The following is an 18,792-nucleotide window of genomic DNA, read 5'->3' as shown; positions in this document are numbered from 1 at the left end:
CACCTTTTGCAGTTTTTACCATCATAATATTAATATTAAGAGTTTTTCCCTAAAGTCCTAGTTCCTGAATTCATGTGAGTAGATGAGAATCTTCTCATCCTCATGGTTGTGAGGAAAAGACTGAAAATACAATGGAAGTGTATGCCAAACACTAAGAAACCAGAAGGCAAATAGCCTTTCTCCACCCCACTCTCCCTGCAAAATTAGATTGAACAGCTGGGGTTGGCGTTACTGTAAACTTCCTAATAAGAAAGCCCAATGCAGTGCTGTTTTTTTTTTAGTACAAAGCAGCTTCAGTGTTGGTGCTTCTAACTTTCTGCACATCTGCCCATGAAATTGAGAAGACTCTGAACAGTGTTGTTTAGAATTTTCTTAGTAGTTGCTGTGGTCAGCTGAACTAAAGTAATTTGGCAGGCTCTTTTTAGTTTTGTTGTGCAGCACACTAGAAATTCTGTGCCAGGTTCAAATAAATTTAAAAAAGAGGAAGCATTTCCTGAAAATGATTAACAGTTCTTGATTGTTTTTAATATTAAATTCAATATTACACTTGGCTGTTACATTTTGAGGTTATAATTTTCAGTATGTTTTTGTATAGCTAAAAGCTGTCAAGAAACAACAGGGTCGAAAATACCTTGGGCTTTCGATCTCTGAATAGTTGTGTGAAGTGGATTGGAATTGTTACTGCTAATTTTATAAGCAATAAAATACTTAGCAATGCTAATGTTTAAATTATCATCTTCAGATGTCAGATTTAATGGGCCAGATGAGGTGAATAAGGGCAATTAGCTTGAATCAACAGTTCTGAGAAGTGCTGTCTGTAGACTGTACAGGCAGTCCTTGAGTTACGCGGATCCGACTTATGTCGGATCCACAGTTACGAATGGGGTTTTTCTCGCCCCGGAAAACGGGAGCGGCGGGACACCAAAATGCGCTGCGGTCCCACCGCCCGCATCCTCCGGGGTGAGAAAAGCTGCTCCACGTCTCCCTGGTCTGCTGGGGGGGAGTCCCCCCCAGCAGACCAGGGAGACACTGAGCAAAGCCGTGGAGCACGCGGGCAGCGGGACAGCCCAGACGCACCGCGGCTGTCTTTGCTCCCCATCTCCCTGGTCTGCTGTCTCCAGCAGACCAGGGAGACGGGGAGCAAAGCCTTGGAGGACGCCGGCAGCAGGACAGCCGCGCCGCGTCTGGGCTGTCCCGCTGTCCGCGTGCTCCGCGGCTTTGCTCCGCGTCTCCCTGGTCTGCTGGAGACCAGTAGACCAGGGAGACGGGGAGCAAAGCCTTGGAGGACGCCGGCAGCAGGACAGCCGCGCCGCGTGTGGGCTGTCCCGCTGTCCGCGTGCTCCGCGGCTTTGCTCCGCGTCTCCCTGGTCTGCTGGAGACCAGTAGACCAGGGAGACGGGGAGCAAAGCCTCAGAGGACGCCGGCAGCGGGACAGCCGCGGTGCGTCTGGGATGTCCTGCTGCCCGCGTGCTCTGCAGCTTTGCTCCCCCTCCCTGGTCTGCTGGTCTCCAGCAGACCAGGGAGATGCGGAGCAAAGCCGCGGAGGACCCGGGCGGCGGGACCGCGGTGCGTCTCGGTCCGCCGCCTGTGTCTCCCTGGTCTGCTGGGGGGAGAGGGCGCAGCTAGTGCGCCCCCCCCGCCCCAGACCAGGCTTTTCTCCGGACGCCTGTGGTAGAGCAGCTGGGGCGCTGCCGGTTGGTCCCGCAGCGCCTCTGGGCGCTACTGGACCAACCCGGTAGCACCCCAGCTGTTCTGCCCCAGGCATCCTGATTCAGCTGCTGCTGGTCAGTTTCAGCAGCAGCTGAATCAGGACGCCTGGGGCAGAGCACCCCAGCTGCTCTGCCCCAGGCATCCCCAAGTCAGCGCTCTTGCAAAGAAAGCCTTTTGAGATCTGAGGCAGTGATATTCAATATACAGGCAGTCCCTGGGTTACATACAAGATAGGGACTGTAGGTTTGTTCTTAAGTTGAATCTGTATGTAAGTCGGAACTGGTGTCCAGATTCAGCCGCTGCTGAAACTGACCAGTGGCTGACTACAGGTAGCCCGAGGCAGAGTTTCTCTGCCCCGGGCTTCCTGGAATCAGCCGCTGATCAGTTTCAGCAGCAGCTGACTTGGGGACGCCTGGGGTTCTTAAGTTGAATCTGTATGTAAGTCGGAACTGGCGTCCAGATTCAGCCTGTTGAAACTGATCAGCGGCTGATTCCAGGAAGCCCGGGGCAGAGCAACTCTGCCTCGGGCTTCCTGTAGTCAGCCGCTGGTCAGTTTCAGCAGCGGCTGAATCTGGACGCCAGTTCCGACTTACATACAGATTCAACTTAAGAACAAACCTACAGTCCCTATCTTGTACGTAACCCGGGGACTGCCTGTATATAGAATATCACGGCCTCAGATCTCAAAAGGCTTTCTTTGCAAGGGCTAGACACATTTAAAATAAATACAAATAAAGAATACCTATATTGTGGAGCACACTTCTGCAGCAAGGAATAAATTCTTTAGCAAATAGTGGGGCTGTGAAAATTTTAATACATAGACCTGATCTGTGGGCAACAGTGAAAATGATACTAATCATGTAGGTCTCATGGTCTCTCTTGGATCACTTGTTCATGTATTTCAAGGCCAGAAGGGACCACTGTGGTCATCTACTTCTATCTCCTGTCTAACCCAGGGCACAGAACTTCTCAAAATAATTGCTGTTCGAATTAGACTATATCTTTAAAAAAGAAATCCAACCTTGATTTAAAAATTGCCAGTGATGGAGACTCCACTATTATTAGCCATGAGAGCAATCACCCTCAGTTAAAAATTTACACCTTATTTCTATTCTAAATTTGTCTAGCCTCAGCTTCCCACAGTTGGATCCTAATATAGCTTTCTCTGCTAGATAGAACACCCCATTATTAAAAGTTTATTCCCCATGATACTTACATCAAGGAATTGCTTTACCATTTCTTTAGTAATCTAAATAGATTTTGTGTCCTAAGCATATCGCTGTAAGGCATGTTTTCCCAGTCCTGTACTTCTCCCTGTGGCTCTTCTTTGAATCTTCTCCAGCGTACCAACATCTCTCGTTGAATTATGGCCACCAGAACTGGACACAGCATTCTAGCAGCAGGGTAGTTCTGGTCAGGGGAAGGAGAACACTAAGGGCAGGCCTATACTAACACAGAAGGTCAGCTTAAGATACACATCCCTGGCTACCTAAATACTGTAGCTAAAATTGACACACCATAAGCCTAATTTCTCCAGCCGCCCCACAGCAGGAGGTTGACTTGAGAAACGCTCCTGTCAACGTCCCTTATTTCTCATGACTGCTAGGAGTTCCGGAGTCAACAGGGACACCCTCAGAGTTCAGTTTAGCAAGTCCTTACTAGAACTGCTAAATCAAACGCTGGAGGATCAACTTCTTCAGTGTTGATCCTCCATTTACAATAGACATGGCTTAACAAATATCAATGCTGCGGGAATAGTAGAGTAGGGGAAACTTCCTTCCTGCTTGGTGCAGCTGTCCCTGCATAAAAACATAAAATATGGCTTCAAATACCAGAGATACCTTTCGTTGTGGAAAAAGGGGCCAGGACTTCTGGGAGCAAAACAGGCTCTCACTGCTTCTGTTGTGTAGAGTTTAAACAGCAATAATGTAATCGCTCAATATATGAACTCCATACCTTACAGAGAAGAACACTGTCTTTGTCTTATCTTTGGGTATTTTGCCCCAGGAATGGATTGTACACTTCCCGGGATCTCCTTAGGTTGAACATGCATCTGACGAAGTGGGTCTTTGCCCACGAAAGCTTATGCTCCTACACTTCAGTTAGTCTATAAGGTGCCACAGGACTCCTTGTCACTTTTGCAGATTCAGACTAACACGGCTACCCCTCTGATACTTAGGTTTGAAGGCACGCTATATCTGTTTCTTCACTTTTCAGGGAATTCTTGATTAAATTATCAACATAAACTCTTTTTTAATTCAGCAACTCTCTTCCCTGGAGCTGACTCTATTAATATACAAAATTCAGAATGAAAGTTGTTAAATATCCAACAAGTCAGTACTTCTAGGCTTTTCCTACCTGGAGCTTTTTCCTGACAACTCAAGGTTTCCTGCTAGAGCTTTCTCATTCCTTGTAGCCTCTGTAGGTTAACTCTTCCTAGCTTCCTACTGCTTGTAGCAAGGCGGGTCCCACCGGGACCCCTAGTCCGGTTCAGGCTATGCACAGGCTTGCCTTTTAGTCTCTCTCTCTCGCTTGCCTTATCTTGGTTATCCGGTTTTGTCAGAGTTCCAACTCAGTCCCGGGTCCCTCGCTTGAGAGCTGCCATTCGTCGCTACCTGAGGACGCTGCACCGGCCCTCAGGGCCCTCAGTGTCTCTTGGGTTTCTCCCCGTGGTCTCGGCACTGGGGGGAAGCACGGCCTTGAAGTCCAGCCTGGATCTTCCTTCCCCCTCCCCCCCTTTCCTTTGAGCACGTGCTCCCCTTTTTAAACTGGCTGCCCTCCTTTTGGGCTGGCCCCTGGGGATGATGTCTGCACTTCCCCTGCCTATCCTGCGTGCGGATGCCTGGGGATGATATCAGCCCGCCGTGACCGCCTCCTCATTGGAGGCGCCCGGGCCCCTTCTCCAGCATGGGCAAATGCCTCCTCCCTGTGATGCAGACCTTCACCAAGTCCTAAGGTCCCTGGGGGCCGCCAGGCGGATGCGTCCTTCTCCCTGCGCTCAGAGTACAGAGGGGCGCCTCTCCCCAAGTGGAGAGAGGCGGTCCCCTGTCACATTGTTCCTTATGGGGGAATGAACTCATCTATGCTCAACTGGTTCTACTAATTAAACCACATCCCATGTGTATCTTACTGCCCCTGTATAAAACTATGGTTCTCCCACATTTTGAATACTGTGTACAGATGTGGTCTCTTCACCTCAAAAAAGATATTATGGCCTTGGAAAGGGTTCAGAAAAGGGCAACTAAAATGATTAGGGGTTTGGAATGGGTCCCATATGAAGAGAGGTTAAAGTGACTGAGACTTTTCAGTTTAGAAAGGAGGAGACTGAGGGGGGATATGATAGAGGGATATAAAATCATGAGTGGTGTGGAGAGGGCAGATAAAGAAAAGTTATTTATTAGTTCCCATAATAGAAGAACTAGAGGACACCAAATGAAATTAATGGGTAACAGGTTTAAAACTAATAAAAGAAAGTTCTTCTTCATACAGCGTGTAGTCAGCCTGTGGAACTCCTTGTCAGAGGAGGCTGTGAAGGCTAGGACTATAACAGAGTTTAAAGAGAAGCTAGAGAATTTCATGGAGGTTAGGTCCATAAAAGGCTATTAGCCAGGGGATAGAAATGGTGTCTCTGACCTCTGTTTGTCAGAGGCTGGAGAAGGATGGCAGGAAATAAATCGCTTGATCATTGTCTTCAGTCCACCCTCTCTGGGGCACCTGGTGCTGGCCACTGTCGGCTACTGGGCTAGATAGACCTTTGGTCTGACCCAGTTATGACTATTCTTATGTGTGCCATGTAATCCTAATTGTATGGTACTGTCCAGCTCCTGTGGGCCTCTGGCCTTTGAGGGTATGTCTACATTGCAGTTAACCCCCTTCCTCCTCCGGAGCTGGGCTATGCCACTCAGTTTTGGGTCATGAAGCTCAGACTAAGGGGCTATTTAACTGTGTTGTGGATATCTGGGTTCCGTGATGTGGGAGGGTCCCAGAGGTGGGCTGCAGCCTGAGCCAGGGCATTTTCACTGCAATTAAATAGTCCCGAGTCATAAAATGTTAGGGTTGGAAGAGCCCTCAGGAGATCATGTAGGCTAACCTCCTGCTCAAAACAGGACCAACCCCAACTAAATTGTTCTCATCAAGGCTTTGTCAAGCTTGGCTTAAAAACCTCTAAGGATGGTGATTCCACCACCTTCCTAGGTCAGGCGTTCTCAGAGTTGGGTCACCAGTTCGCCCAGGTAAGTCACAGGTGGGCTGCAAGACGCTTTGTTTAGCCATATGCACGGAGTCTTGCCGCTCCCATTGGCTGCTGTTCACGGTCTCTAGCCAAGGGAAGCTATAAGAAAACCCCTGTCCTAGGTAACCTATTCCAATGCTTCACCACCCTCCTTGTGAAATAGTTTTTCCTAATATCCAACTTAGACCTCTCCCATTGCAACCTGAGATGGACCAGTTGTGAGTGTCTAATTGTGGTGTATACATGCCTAAAAGGGAAGCTCAGCCAGTTACAGCCCTCTTCCCTCTCTGATCTCCACTGTGGGGGTGGAATAGATGAGGCGGTTTCCATATTTATGAGACATACTAGCCAGAAGCTGATATAAAAGGAGCATTGAAGTTATTTATTTCAAATAATATACAAACAACGAAACACTTTCTTTCAAAAATTAGATTTTATAAACAGATGTGTAATTAAAAAGTAAGTTACTGTTGTCCTTGTATCTGATAATTTCTATGATAATACCTTTTTAAACTATTAAATTGGTATACAGCAGATGGATTTATTATAGTTACATTTATGCTCACAACCCGTCAGAGCACAGGGATATTATATGGTGATCACGTGTAGTTATTAATGAGATAATTGCTGAGTAGCTGAGGTATGTGAATAGCCAGTCAGATTTGGAATTCTGCATAAGCAGGACATGATTTGTTTCAGAATAATGTACATTTATTAAACAAATCTATCTCTGATTTGCTGCTGATTGTTAGCCCATATGCCCACATCTGGTCCTATGATTTTTCTCACCATTTCTTCTCCCCTATTGCGTCCAATTCTTTCCTTTCTCATTTTCATCCTTAGCTGATTAAGACTGCTTACTTCCCTCCTCCCCTTTAATCATCTTCAGTCTCTCTACTGGAATAATTTAACAATCTTACCTACGGAGTCCCTCCTTCCTCAGTTCAGCTGTCCACAATAACTGTAGTTGTTATTTATTAAAGTGTATAAGGTCAATTGGATTATATTGGATTTCTCCAGTCAGCTCTGTTGCTGTAGAAACCATTGTAGTAGGTGGGGCATGGTGCTGTGCAGAAATACAGGTATTGCCTTTAGAAGGGAAATGGTATTTCCTATTTGTATAAAATACTGTGAGCCCAAATCGCTCCTGATGCAGCTTGGCTGATTTCAATAGAATTATCTAGAAATCAGGGATGAGTTTTACGTACTGTCATTGTGTATGATAAACCAATAATACACAAACATTTGTATTACCACCGGCAGTATTTTCTTTTTCACTGTGATTAGTTACTTTAGTTGTGGGAAATATATAGAGAGAGCCTGTTTATATACTAAAAACCCACACCCAACAACAAGCTAATAGAGAGGCGGAGCAACTGAAACTGCTGGGTGGAGGATCCTCCTATGTGATGTCAGAATTAGCTGTGTCATCCTCAAGTGAAAAAGGGGCTGGCTAGGATTTCATTAAAACTGAAACCAATGATAGCACGGTTCAGCTGTTGAAACAAAAACATTTCTGCCAAGCCGAACTGTCATAGGATCTTGTGCGACAATTACCTGGAAATTTGACTATAAACGAACTGTATGAAGTGAGTAGTATTGTCTGACTTGCTATTCTTTCTTATCTCTGCTTTAGGCTAATGACATGATACTGTTTCTTCTTTATTTTTTCCTAGTAGTTCTCTGAGTGAGCTGCTTACCTCAAGGGCTTGTGAGATGTTCCTTTTATCTGGCAGGGAGCATTTGCAAATTGGCTGATTGTATAGTGACTGGTTTCTAAAACTGTCCATAGTGCTTAGAGCTAATAGGGAGAGCAGTTTTTCTGGATAGGAAGGCTGTTTGTACTCCATATGTATTTCTGACTATTTGATTTGAGGACAGTTTATGAAACCTAAACAAAATTCTAAAGTAGGGAAGAGCAGAGGATTTTAACATTGTGGCTGGTTTAGGTTCAGCTTCTCTCTTCCTACTACCATAAGCATTATTTGGCTTCAGTATTTAGGGAGGCAGCTCCAATTGGGCCATTGGAGGGAAGGAAATTCTGTGCCTGCCTGAGGGTTGCAGTTGGGAGGGGCAGTGCCCCCTCTAAACTACACCCATCTAGTAGCTTAAACTGGCTTGTGTCACAAGCCCATATTTTTGACTCATGAAGGCAAAGTTTAATATAGTTGTCAAATGTACCAAATATTGCATAATCAGGGTATAATGTCCTCTACAAAAGAATATTTTTGTTTGGAGGATGCTTAGGTCTCGATATCATAGTAACTCACAAGTGTTCAGAATAAGTACAGGCTTGATACGTGTGGAAGAAACAGAAATATACAGTCATTAAATTGTTTATTATTGTTTCCATAATAATGCAGATGAGATTTATTTTGTAGATTTAGTATAGATTATACAGTAAAACTGCAGTTGTCCGGCATCCAGTGGTCCTGCACTCCTGATAGTCCAGTACCAACTGGAACCCGGAAGTGCTCCGGCCAGCCGGATAATTGGAGCTGCTCTGCCCCTGGCTTCCCCAAGTCGGATGCTGGTCAGTTTCAGCAGCGGTGGACTTGGGGAAGCCCTGGGGCAGAGCAGCTGGAGTGCTGCTGGGTTGGTCCTGCAGCACCGCCCTCTCCCATGCTGCATAGTTCCCCACCGAACCCCCCACCCCAAACCCCTCATAGATCTCCTTCCGGTACTCCGGCATATCTGATAATCCGGCACCCCATGGGTCCTAAAGGTGCCGGATTATCGGAAGTTTACTGTACCTAACATTTCTAAAGTATTTTTCATTATATTAATTGTAAACAAAACTATTGATTTATTACCACCAATTCCCTTTCTTGGCTTAAAACTCAAAAAAGGAAATACTTAGGAAATAATGGAACAAAATAAAAAGGAAAATTTGAGAAAACAGCCCCCTGCTCCATGTGAGATTTGTCAATGGTTGTGTTATAGCCACCTCTCCTTTATCTACTCAGAGTGAAAACAAGCTTATTCAACACAGAGGTGCTTGTGGGTGCATTTAATAAACTTTGTTATGATCTTAATAAGAGCTCTACTTTATCATCACATTTTGGGAGTAGGGAGGAAGTGTGTGTGTGTGTGTGTGTGTGTGTGTGTGTGTGTGTGTGTGTGTGTGTGTGTGTGTGTGTGTGTGTGTGTGTGTTAAAAATGACTGGCTTCTCAGCCTGTCTCCTCTATAAAATGCAACAGTTTTCTAAACTGAAATATTTCATACTCTCTACCCATAATATAGATATTTGATATTTTAAAAAAGTAATTGAATAAGAATTCAAGATACAGTTAATTCCTGTGCAGAGGACTATCTGAAGGCCTGTTGCACTGCTGTGTGGCTTAAGTGAATGTGGTAGCCATCTGTATCAGGTTGAATTTCGCTATTCAGTCATATTGGCTTATGCTAAAACTCTGCATGTTGAAAAGATACTGTCAATTTGAAATCTAGCCAAAGTTGCAAAAGTTTGTAAAAATAGCTTCAGATATCACCCTCCTCCCCCCTCCCCCTTACTCCCAATGTTTATGGTCTTGTGGTTAGGTTTTCCTCTGTGTAAATGGCTTTTTTTTCTTTCCTCTTGCTGTTTTAAAGACACACATAAATAACACAGTAAGCTGGGTAACGTGCCCAACTCCTGCCTGAGCCCCCACTCACCAGTCCTATAAGGCTGTGCATGCGCTCACTAGTCCAACCAGACAGGACTGGAGATTACCTGGTAGTAAATGGGGAATGGTGAAATGACTTTGCACAAATAAATAAAATAAAATAAAGAAATGTATTTTATCGAGCAATATTGGGTGTTACTCATGAATATTCCAGCTAAATCATTTTTGGGCAAAAAAGTGTTTTCTTTACTCCTAAAGTAGGTGGTTTCTCTTTTCTTCAGTAATATGCAAACTTGTGGTGGGTCTAAGGTGGTATCCATTGTCCTGGGGACAGTTGGATACAAAACACCACCATTTAGTCACAGAAGTTGTGAAAAAGCTGCATTCTGCTTGTTAGATGTTAGTTTGAAATCATTTATCTCTAGTCCCAGTGCAGATTGCCCTTAGAATGAACCATCTTGCTCTGAAAGTTCTCCTTACCTAGAACTTCATTTCATCCCATCTTTTGAGTTCTTCGGTAGCTTCTGAACAATGAACTCCAAGTATTTGACCAATTTTACTTTGAAGAATCTCTTCAGAAACAAATTCAGTTTTTCAAAAATAGCAAAATTGGGGACAAGATCCCAGAGAGGGGAGTGGGACGGAGAAAGCAAGAGTGCTAATTTTGTGGCAGCACCTTCAAGTATACAACCTCTTTCAGGAGGGCTTTGTTGCTGGGAAGACAGAAGGGGATGGAATTTGAGGGAATACATTTTCCATCATGTCCTTACTTCACCTTTCTCAGGAAAAAAAGAAGGGGGGGGGGCTTTTTTTTTTCAGGTAACTTAGCATTGACTCTGTCCTGTTACATGATACCCTGCCTGCACTAAGAAACTATTTCTGAGCTAGAGGAGAGTAGCCACAAGGGGCCCTCTGACGGTGGTGTTTTTGCAGACATGTATTGCTAAGAAGGATCAATTAGTAAATGTGAAGGCACAGCTCCTCTGTTTAAACAATCCTTTACCTTTGCAAATCCATGAAGAGCTGAGTTTGAGGCAACTCACTGCTACTTCTGCAGGAAATACTGCATGTTTCACCCTCCCTGACTTGAGACATGAGTGCCTTAAAAAATAAAATCCCCCTGTAGGAAGAAAGCTGTATCTGGCATGATAGGGCTCTAAGTATTTAGGGATCTTAAATGTCAGTGTTGTATTGGATTCCAAAGGTGTTGCAGTCTGGTATGTAGTATGCTCTGGAGGAATGAACATGGAGTCAGGAGATCCTGAGCTCTGCTGCTGACTTGCTGTATGACTTGTCACTGCATAGCTCTATCTCAGTTTTGCCATGTTTAAATGGGGATAATAACAGACTGCAAAGTGGTGTGAGGATTAGTGTAATGAATGTTTATAATGTGTGTTGCGCATGCAGAGCACTAAGTACAGGCTGTATAGAACTGAGGTTATTATTTTTAAAATGTTTTCCAATAGAAAACGACTTGAATTGATATTCTCCATCTTATTCTCCATCAACAGATGAACCAATCTGTGATTTTGATAGTATCTCTTGCTAGTAATAAAGTCGGCTTTTTGGAAGTGCAAGTCATTATTTCTTCTTCTTTAGGTGCTTTTGCATATAATATTAAAATCCACAAACAGGTTTGATTACATTTTGTTAGGTGATGTACAAGCATAAAAATTAGTCTCCCTGTTGCAAAGAGCTTACAGTCTACAGTGCTGTTAGAAAACAACAGATGATCCAGAGGCAGATGGGGTAGAAGGGCTCCTTTTTTGCAGATACTTGTTCTGCCTTGCACTCTCAAAGTCCTGGTCTGGGTGAACAACAAATTAACCACAAGTACACCTTTTTATCTGAGTTAGTATGTAATTGCACTTATCTAATATATCACTTGTTAAATCATACTTTAATAATGTGAACATTAGGGATGTAAGCGAGTAGTCAACCATTCCCCCCCCCCCCAACTGATGCCTCTGTATCAGAGACAGCGGGGAGGGGGGAGCAGGCGCCTATGCTGGGGGAAGCCAGCTGAACTGAAGCATTCAGTTCTCATATCACAAACTCTCTGCTCAGCAGTTTACAGGGGGGAAGCAGATGTGATCCTGAATGTTTCAGATAGGGAGGGAAGGAAGATAGCATACAGTTATAAACAAAGAGTATTCATTAGAAGTTCCGTCCTTGGTACAGCTACTTGCTTATTTATCCCAAGCAACCAGGAAAGGAGGAAAACATATCTATAAATCAATAGGGACAATGCCTGCCCATGCTGTACCCACCCACCATGGTAGCAATTACCTGGACTTCTTATTTAACTCTTACATATCCCCAACAAATACAAGGTGTAATACAAGGAGGAGAGAAACAGGCAACATGGTTTGGGTTAAGGTCCGCAGCAGGGCTGGGCAAAATACAGCCTGGGGGCTGGACCCACCCCACCAAGCAACTGGATCCAGCCCACAAATGCAGCGGGGAGCCACAGGCAGAGACTCTGCTTGCCTTGCGACCCCCTCCTCACACTGCTCAGAAAAGCGGCTGCTGCAACTGTTTTGGGAAGGGGAAGTGGTGCTTCAAGGACTGCTCCTGCTCCCTGCACAATCCCATTGGCTGATTTCTGGCCAATGAGAGCTTCCTGTTTGAAGAACAGGTAGTGTGAGAAGCATCCTGTACCCCTCCCCTGAGGCTCTTATTCTCCAGTGCACATGGCTCCTGCAGCCTGTGGGGGGGACAGGCAGGAAAGCTACCTGAGAACCCTGCAGAGCTGTTGGCTGGGAGTCACTCAGTCAGGTCTCCCAGTCAGAGCCTGCCTCTGGCACCCCAGTCGTTCTCTTCCCCTGCCCACTCCTGCCTCCCTACCCCACGTAAGCCATACCCTGAGTCCCACTACTGAACCCATATCCCCTCTGAGACCCTGCACCCAAATCCTCTGCCCCTAGTCACAACCCCTTCTTGACCTAGGTCATAACCCAAACTCCTACACCCAGTCCGCTGCCTTAAGTCACAACAATCTCCTTCACCTAAACTCCCTCCCAGACCCCATTCTCTCCTGCACCTCAGTCCCTTACCCCAAGCTCCCTTCTGCAACCAGCCTCCATCCAAAACCACACACCTCCTCCATTAATATCATGAAAGAGTGCGGCGCTTGATAACTTTCCAAAATCTTGGAGTGCACCTCCATCAAAAATTATTGTCCACCTCTGGCCTACAGGATAACCATATGATTTTTGTTGTCCATAATTTTTAGTTGGTCAGGAGTACAGGTTGGACCTCCCTGGTCCGGCATTCTCAGGACCTGACTGGTTCCGGGTGAGAGATTTTTCCGGACCAGGGGAGGTCATTTCTGGCTGCCCTGCGGCCGGCCCTCCCCTGCTCTGCTCCTCTGAGCTCCTGCCCCCACTCCTGCAGCCCAGCTGAGCCGTGCGCCAAGCTTCCTTCCTACCTGCAGCCCAACTTGGCCACAGGTTACCTCTGGGAACACTGATGTTACCGGACCAGAGGGTATGCAGGTGCAAGCTGTATTGATCACATTTGACTTCTGTGTTTACATAAGATAAATAATATATTTAGGTACGTATATACTGTATTGTACATATTAAATACTTTTACATTTCATATTTTATTTAAATTATGCCAGAGTTAATTTTGAAATAGTTTTAAAAAAAGACCCTTAACATTGACAAAGCAAACAGAAAAAGAGACCTTGTACTGCTGACTTTTGTACCCATTCCTCAGAAGCTTCTAGAACTGGCCATTGCTTAGACAAGTTACTGAATTAGATAAACAGTTGGTCCGATCAGGTATGGCAGTCCTGTGTTCCAGGATATCATTTTTGCAAGACTTTTGAGCATGACTCCAAAGAAGCAGTTTTAATAATAATGAAAGATGTTAGGAATCTGCAAATGATACCATATCTAATCATAGTTGTTGCTAATGCAGTTAATTGTAGAAGACACACAAGTAGCGTCCTTTTCGTGTTTTTTTATTGGCTATTTTTTTCAAGTTCTCTGCAGGAAGAAATGGCTTCCGAAGCCTTGTTGATTTTTAATCTTTAGTAACAGAGGTTTCTGTTACCTAGAATGTATGCAGTTCCTGTTACCTCAGTGGTAACATCCTCCTGCCCCACTCTGCAAAAAATCCAGCCTCTGAGTCAGTGTGTGTCTGCACATTCTGCGAACATCAACAGAAAGTTCTGAATTTTGCCAGATTTGCTAGGTGTTTCCCCACTTACAATTCACTGATACAGGAAGCATTTTAAAACATTGATGTTGTTAAAAACATTAACATAAGAACGGCTGTTCTGGGTCAGACCAAAGGTCCATCTAGCCCAGTAGCCTGTCTACCGACAGTGGCCAGCACCAGGTGTCCCAGAGAGGGTGGACCGAAGACAGTGATCAAGCGATTTTTCTCCTGCCATCCCTCTCCAGCCTCTGACAAACAGGCCAGTCAGCAGTGGCACCAGGGTTCCTCTTCAACCAGGTGCTCTGGTTGAAAACTGGGCACCTGGCAACCAGGGCTAAATTAACTCTTCTGGGAACCCAGGGCTATTGAATTTTGGGGGCCCCTCTGTGCTCTGTGGTGGGGCCAAAACTACGGGGCTCAGCATACGGGAGAAGGCTGTGGGTTAAGGCAGAGCATTGGAGTAAGGGAGTGCAGACTTTGTGGTAGGGCTGGGGATGAAGGGTTTGGGGTGTAGGAGGGGGCTAAGGACAGGAGTGGGGGTAGGAGTACAGGGACTGAGTGTGAGTTAGGTGTGGGGACGGCCTCAGAGCTGGGGCTTAGGGTTGGCGTGCAGGGTGCTTACCTGGGAATAGCTCCCCTTGGGTGTCATAGACTTTGCCCATTGCCCTGCGCTCACCTTCAGGCACCACTCTCCGCTGTTCACATTGGGAAGCTTGCAACTCCAACCCTGGGGCGTGGTGCCTGAAGGCAAGGGCAAGGTAGAAGTGCGTGGAGCCACTTCCTCTCCCGCTCCCAGCAGATTGAGCCACATAACATGCACGGGTTTGGGTGGCTGCAACCTAGGGCCCCAGGATACCGGGGGGGGGGAGGGTGTGGGGAAGGGGGAAAGAGAGAAGAACCCCACAAAAAGATCTGCACTTTTGGCAGCCCAGAGATCTTTCTGTGGCGCCCTCCAACCCCCCCCAATGTTCTAGCCCTGCTGGTAATCTTAACTGGAAATATAATTGCTGTCCAAAAAAAATCACACCAAACAGATCAATAAGGCTCTTCTTGTACCTCCTGTGATTGTTTAGCAGAAAGATCAGAATTAATTTTAAGTGCAATAAGCTAAATTTACAGGTTAGTTGGTATAACTTTGTTCCAACATTGTAGGGATAAAAATTTATATCAGGTCAAGCACAATACTCCATTTATATATCATGTTTTGAGTTTGGTCCCCTGAATCCAAGGGAGCATAAAGTGGTGTAATTTACAATCTGAGGAGTGAGAAAGGAAGGATTAAGAAGGAAAAAAAATGCAAAAAGGAGTAAGTAAATGGATGTTAAAAGTGCCTCTATTTTAATATAAAACCGCGTTTGGGGCCTTGGTTTTTATATTTATGCCAAGTTACTGTATCTTTATACCTACTTATTTTACGATTCCTTATTACCTCTGTATTTGACTAAATATTGTATACTGTAAATATACCAAAAATCCCTGTTTTGAAATCCAAATGGTATGTCAGAATTTTGATGGAGGTAAATTGCACTGATTGAAGCTCTGTAGACTTAGTTTTATTTTAAAATCCTGATTTTTAACATAACTGCACCATGATTAAAACGGGGCAGATGCTGGGTCAGAGACTGCAACAAAGAGATGGGCCGCAGACAGCTTTGCAGCACTGACCTACCTCTCAGGAATAGGAGATCCGAAATGCATAAAGGTGCAAGCTCCAAGTGGGAGAAGCAAGCAAAGGCAACACCCTCCCTCCCCTACTGGAGGTGAACATTAGGTTGAGTTAGGACCTGTTGAGGGCATTATCCTAGTTGATTCTTTTTCAGGGGGGTTGGGAAGGATTTTTTTCCCACACCACCAGACTGGCTTCAGTGGAGTGAGGTTTTTTTTGCCCTCCCCACAGCAGATGTCAGATCTTTTTTTTGCCCTCCCCACAGCAGATGGGAAGATCTTTTCTGATAAGAAGAAAAGGTGTAGGCCATACATCACATTTTATTTTGGGGCGGATGTCCAGAGCAGGTACTCCATAGGAAAGGCATCTAGGCACCAGTAGATGACCTGGTAAAGCACTTAAAAGGAGGTGCTGGATAAAGGAACAGAATGGGAAAGAGCAGTTGACTACTGTGATTGGTAATGCAGATAGCCAAACCCTGACGCCTCCCTGCCCTGTTCTCAAAGCCCACCTTAACCTTCCAAACCATGGGCTGCTGGGGACCTGAATGGAAATGAAGGGGGGCTCAAAGTAGCCCCGGATAATGATTTGAGTAAACATGGATTTGCCTGCACTGTACACTTTCTGCCTGGTAGTCCCAGACATCTACAAGATAAAGTTGCAGCCTGATTTTAAAATCCATATCAATTGTCTCCTATCCTCCTTTCACTCCGTGACAGTTTTAATATCTAAAATCTTAAATAGAAATGCCAGGAATACTACTTCAACAGTATCACAAAAGATAACCTTGGTAGGACATGGGAGATTTTTAAAATCCCATTCTTCTGATAATCAGCTTGTTTGTTATTCCCCACTTGAAATCAGTCACATTTTTATCAAGTGATACCTCACAAACCACTAGGTGAATAAAAACTATTTTTATACCATCTGAATGCTGAGTGTATCTGCTATTATGTATGTGGTAGTGTTTATTTAAGCTACAGCTAGAACTTCTGTTTGCTGCTAAAATCATGAAATGTAGTATTTTATTAAAGTTATAGTCCATATAGAAGAAATTGAGAGAGAAATTATATAATTCTGATTACTAAGGTCTGATATGGTATCACACAACAGGGTTAGAAGAACTTTAGCAGAACTTTAAAAAATGATTTATGGATCAGTGATCTTTTCCGAACTTTGGTTGTGGACTTCGTGGTCAGAAAGGAGAAAAAAATCAGTCTCAAACTACTGCTTCCAGATAAATCATGTTTTACCTTAAGCAGCTTTCACCTAGCATTATTTGATTTGAAATGATTTAACAAGTAAGATGGCCAAGTAATTCATAATACTCTTTCTCAACAGATAATGACCTAATTATTTTACATTCTTACATATCTTTAGCAATCTCTTACAGGCAGTCCCTGGGTTACATGGATCCGACTTACATCGGATCCCTACTTACAAACGGGGTGAGGCAACCCCGCACTAGCTACTCCCCCCCAGCAGACCAGGGAGACGCGAAGCTAGCGCCCCCTCCCCCCCACCAGCAGACCAGGGAGACACAGAGCGGCTTTTCTCAGCAGACACCTCAGCTTGAGAATAAAGGACTGAGGGAAGTGAGGTGTGGGAGAATAAAACTGAGCTCTGGAGAGATGTTTGGCTAGAGTTTCCCCTACAATATGTACCAGTTCCGACTTACATACAAATTCAACTTAAGAACAAACCTACAGTCCCTATCTTGTACGTAACCTGGGGACTGCCTGTATTTTATGTAGAAATGTTACTTGCCTTGTTTAGTACCTTTATAATTTTTTATACCTTAGAATGTCAGTCAGTTGTTGCATGCACACTGCCCATAGACATCACTTAGTATTTCACTGTCTCTTTTGTCATCCCTTACAACTGCGTGACTTGAATTATTTTTGCTTTTATGAGTGAAAAATTGGGACCTTCTTGTGCAGCCAGTTTCTTTAGCTTTCTGTAACTCTTCTATTGAAGTGTATTTCAAGATCTGATTTTCTGCAGTATAGCTCTTACTCATTATGGATTCTGTTCAGTTTCTGCACAAAGATAATTCCTCTTTCTCTATAGTTCTAGATTTATCCTAGTATGAGAGACTTACCTAGCATTGTTCAGTCCTTCAGGGCAGGAGGATGGCAGTGTAAGAGGTGCAGAAGTCAGGGCAGGGCCTTGGGGATGGGGAGGGCACATCAGGAGGCTGGAGGGATGGGGGTGAAGGAGTATGGGTGGGAGGTTGAGGAGGGTCTCAAGGCAGGAGATTGGAATTGTGAGTGAAGGTTGGGTTGTGAGGGGAGGCTCAAGGTGGGGGATCCCCCCAGCCCTCTTCAGCCGTTAGGGCTTTCCTTCCCCCTCCTCCGACCGTACTGTGGCCAAGGGCCAGAGGGAAAGGTTTTGGAGAAGGGGGGCCTACTTCCAAGTCTGGTGGCAGGCAAATTGGTGAGTTCAAGCCCCAGCTGGCCACTCTGGTGGTGGTGGTGTGGCTACCTCTTGTGGTCACTCTGTAGTATAGCTCTCCCCTGTACTCACTGCCCCCTGTGGCCCCTCTCAATATCACATTCCTCCTCTTTGTGCTTCCTCCCTTTCCCTGTTAGGGAAAACAGTCCCATTCCTGTCACTTCTCGTTTTCCTGACACAATCAAACCCTGACCTGGCTTTAAATTGGAAGAAGAGGAAGCTGCATACCAAATTTGGTGGTTCTAGCTCGTACAGTTTTGGAAGAGCTCTTGAACAAACAGACTTATGGAGCAGACAGATTTTGAAACCCACTTAGAAAGTATTATGAAAATATAACCTGTTTTTACTTTTGCTACTGCTGTCATCTATTTAAGACTTCTGACAGAGCTGATTAAAATATACGCAAACACTCATTTTAAATACTGATGAAATATACTTTTAGATTTGAGTACTACCAGGCCAAATTTTGCCCTCAGATACACAGTTGTAACAGAAATCTCTAAAATCAGTGACCTTGCCTGGGTGTAAGTGAAGTCAGAATTCCACTCTATAACAAGCACTTGAACGCTTATCGTTTAGTTGTGATAACAACAGTGTTCTGAAACAACTACAGTGACGGTTTTGTGTTAAACATGTATCTTTGACTATGTAATCTTTTTAATGTTGCCTATCGGACACAGGCCAAGAGCTCATTATTCTCGTACTATAACAGGGTGTGCCTCCAAATACGTTAAAACCTCTCCAGATTCTATTTAAACCATGAATCAGTGAGCTGTTGTACTAGTTACTAGGCAACATTTTAATGTTTATCTCTAAGCCTGACATGTATTCCTGTGTTGCTTTAGAGAACAAAACTTGATCTGTTCTGTTCACTCAGATTATGGTAAATGAATAATACAGTTTTTTTTTAAGTAGCATTTAGTTGGCTAATTCGCATGGATATACACACAGCCAT

General features: G+C 44.7%; 1 protein-coding gene across 7 annotated transcripts in view; it reads left to right on the top strand.

Annotated features, from left to right (window-relative positions):
* The window catches only part of CAST (calpastatin), a 98,814-nt gene that overhangs the window by 28,113 nt on the left and 51,909 nt on the right, over positions 1-18,792 (top strand). Inside the window, exon 1 of one of the 7 annotated variants that reach the window (XM_006118682.5) lies at positions 7,367-7,530. The exons of 5 other annotated variants lie outside the window; for them this stretch is intronic. The gene's annotated coding sequence lies outside the window, so the exon portion shown is untranslated. Of the gene's footprint in view, positions 1-7,366; positions 7,531-18,792 lie in introns of those variants that run through there. One more of the 7 variants, XM_006118683.5, reaches the window with a different exon arrangement.

Source organism: Pelodiscus sinensis, chromosome 6, assembly GCF_052426305.1.
Source record: "Pelodiscus sinensis isolate ZL-2025 chromosome 6, ASM5242630v1, whole genome shotgun sequence".
Classification (NCBI taxonomy): Eukaryota; Metazoa; Chordata; order Testudines; family Trionychidae; genus Pelodiscus; species Pelodiscus sinensis.
This window is presented reverse-complemented; position numbering and strand designations above follow the sequence as displayed.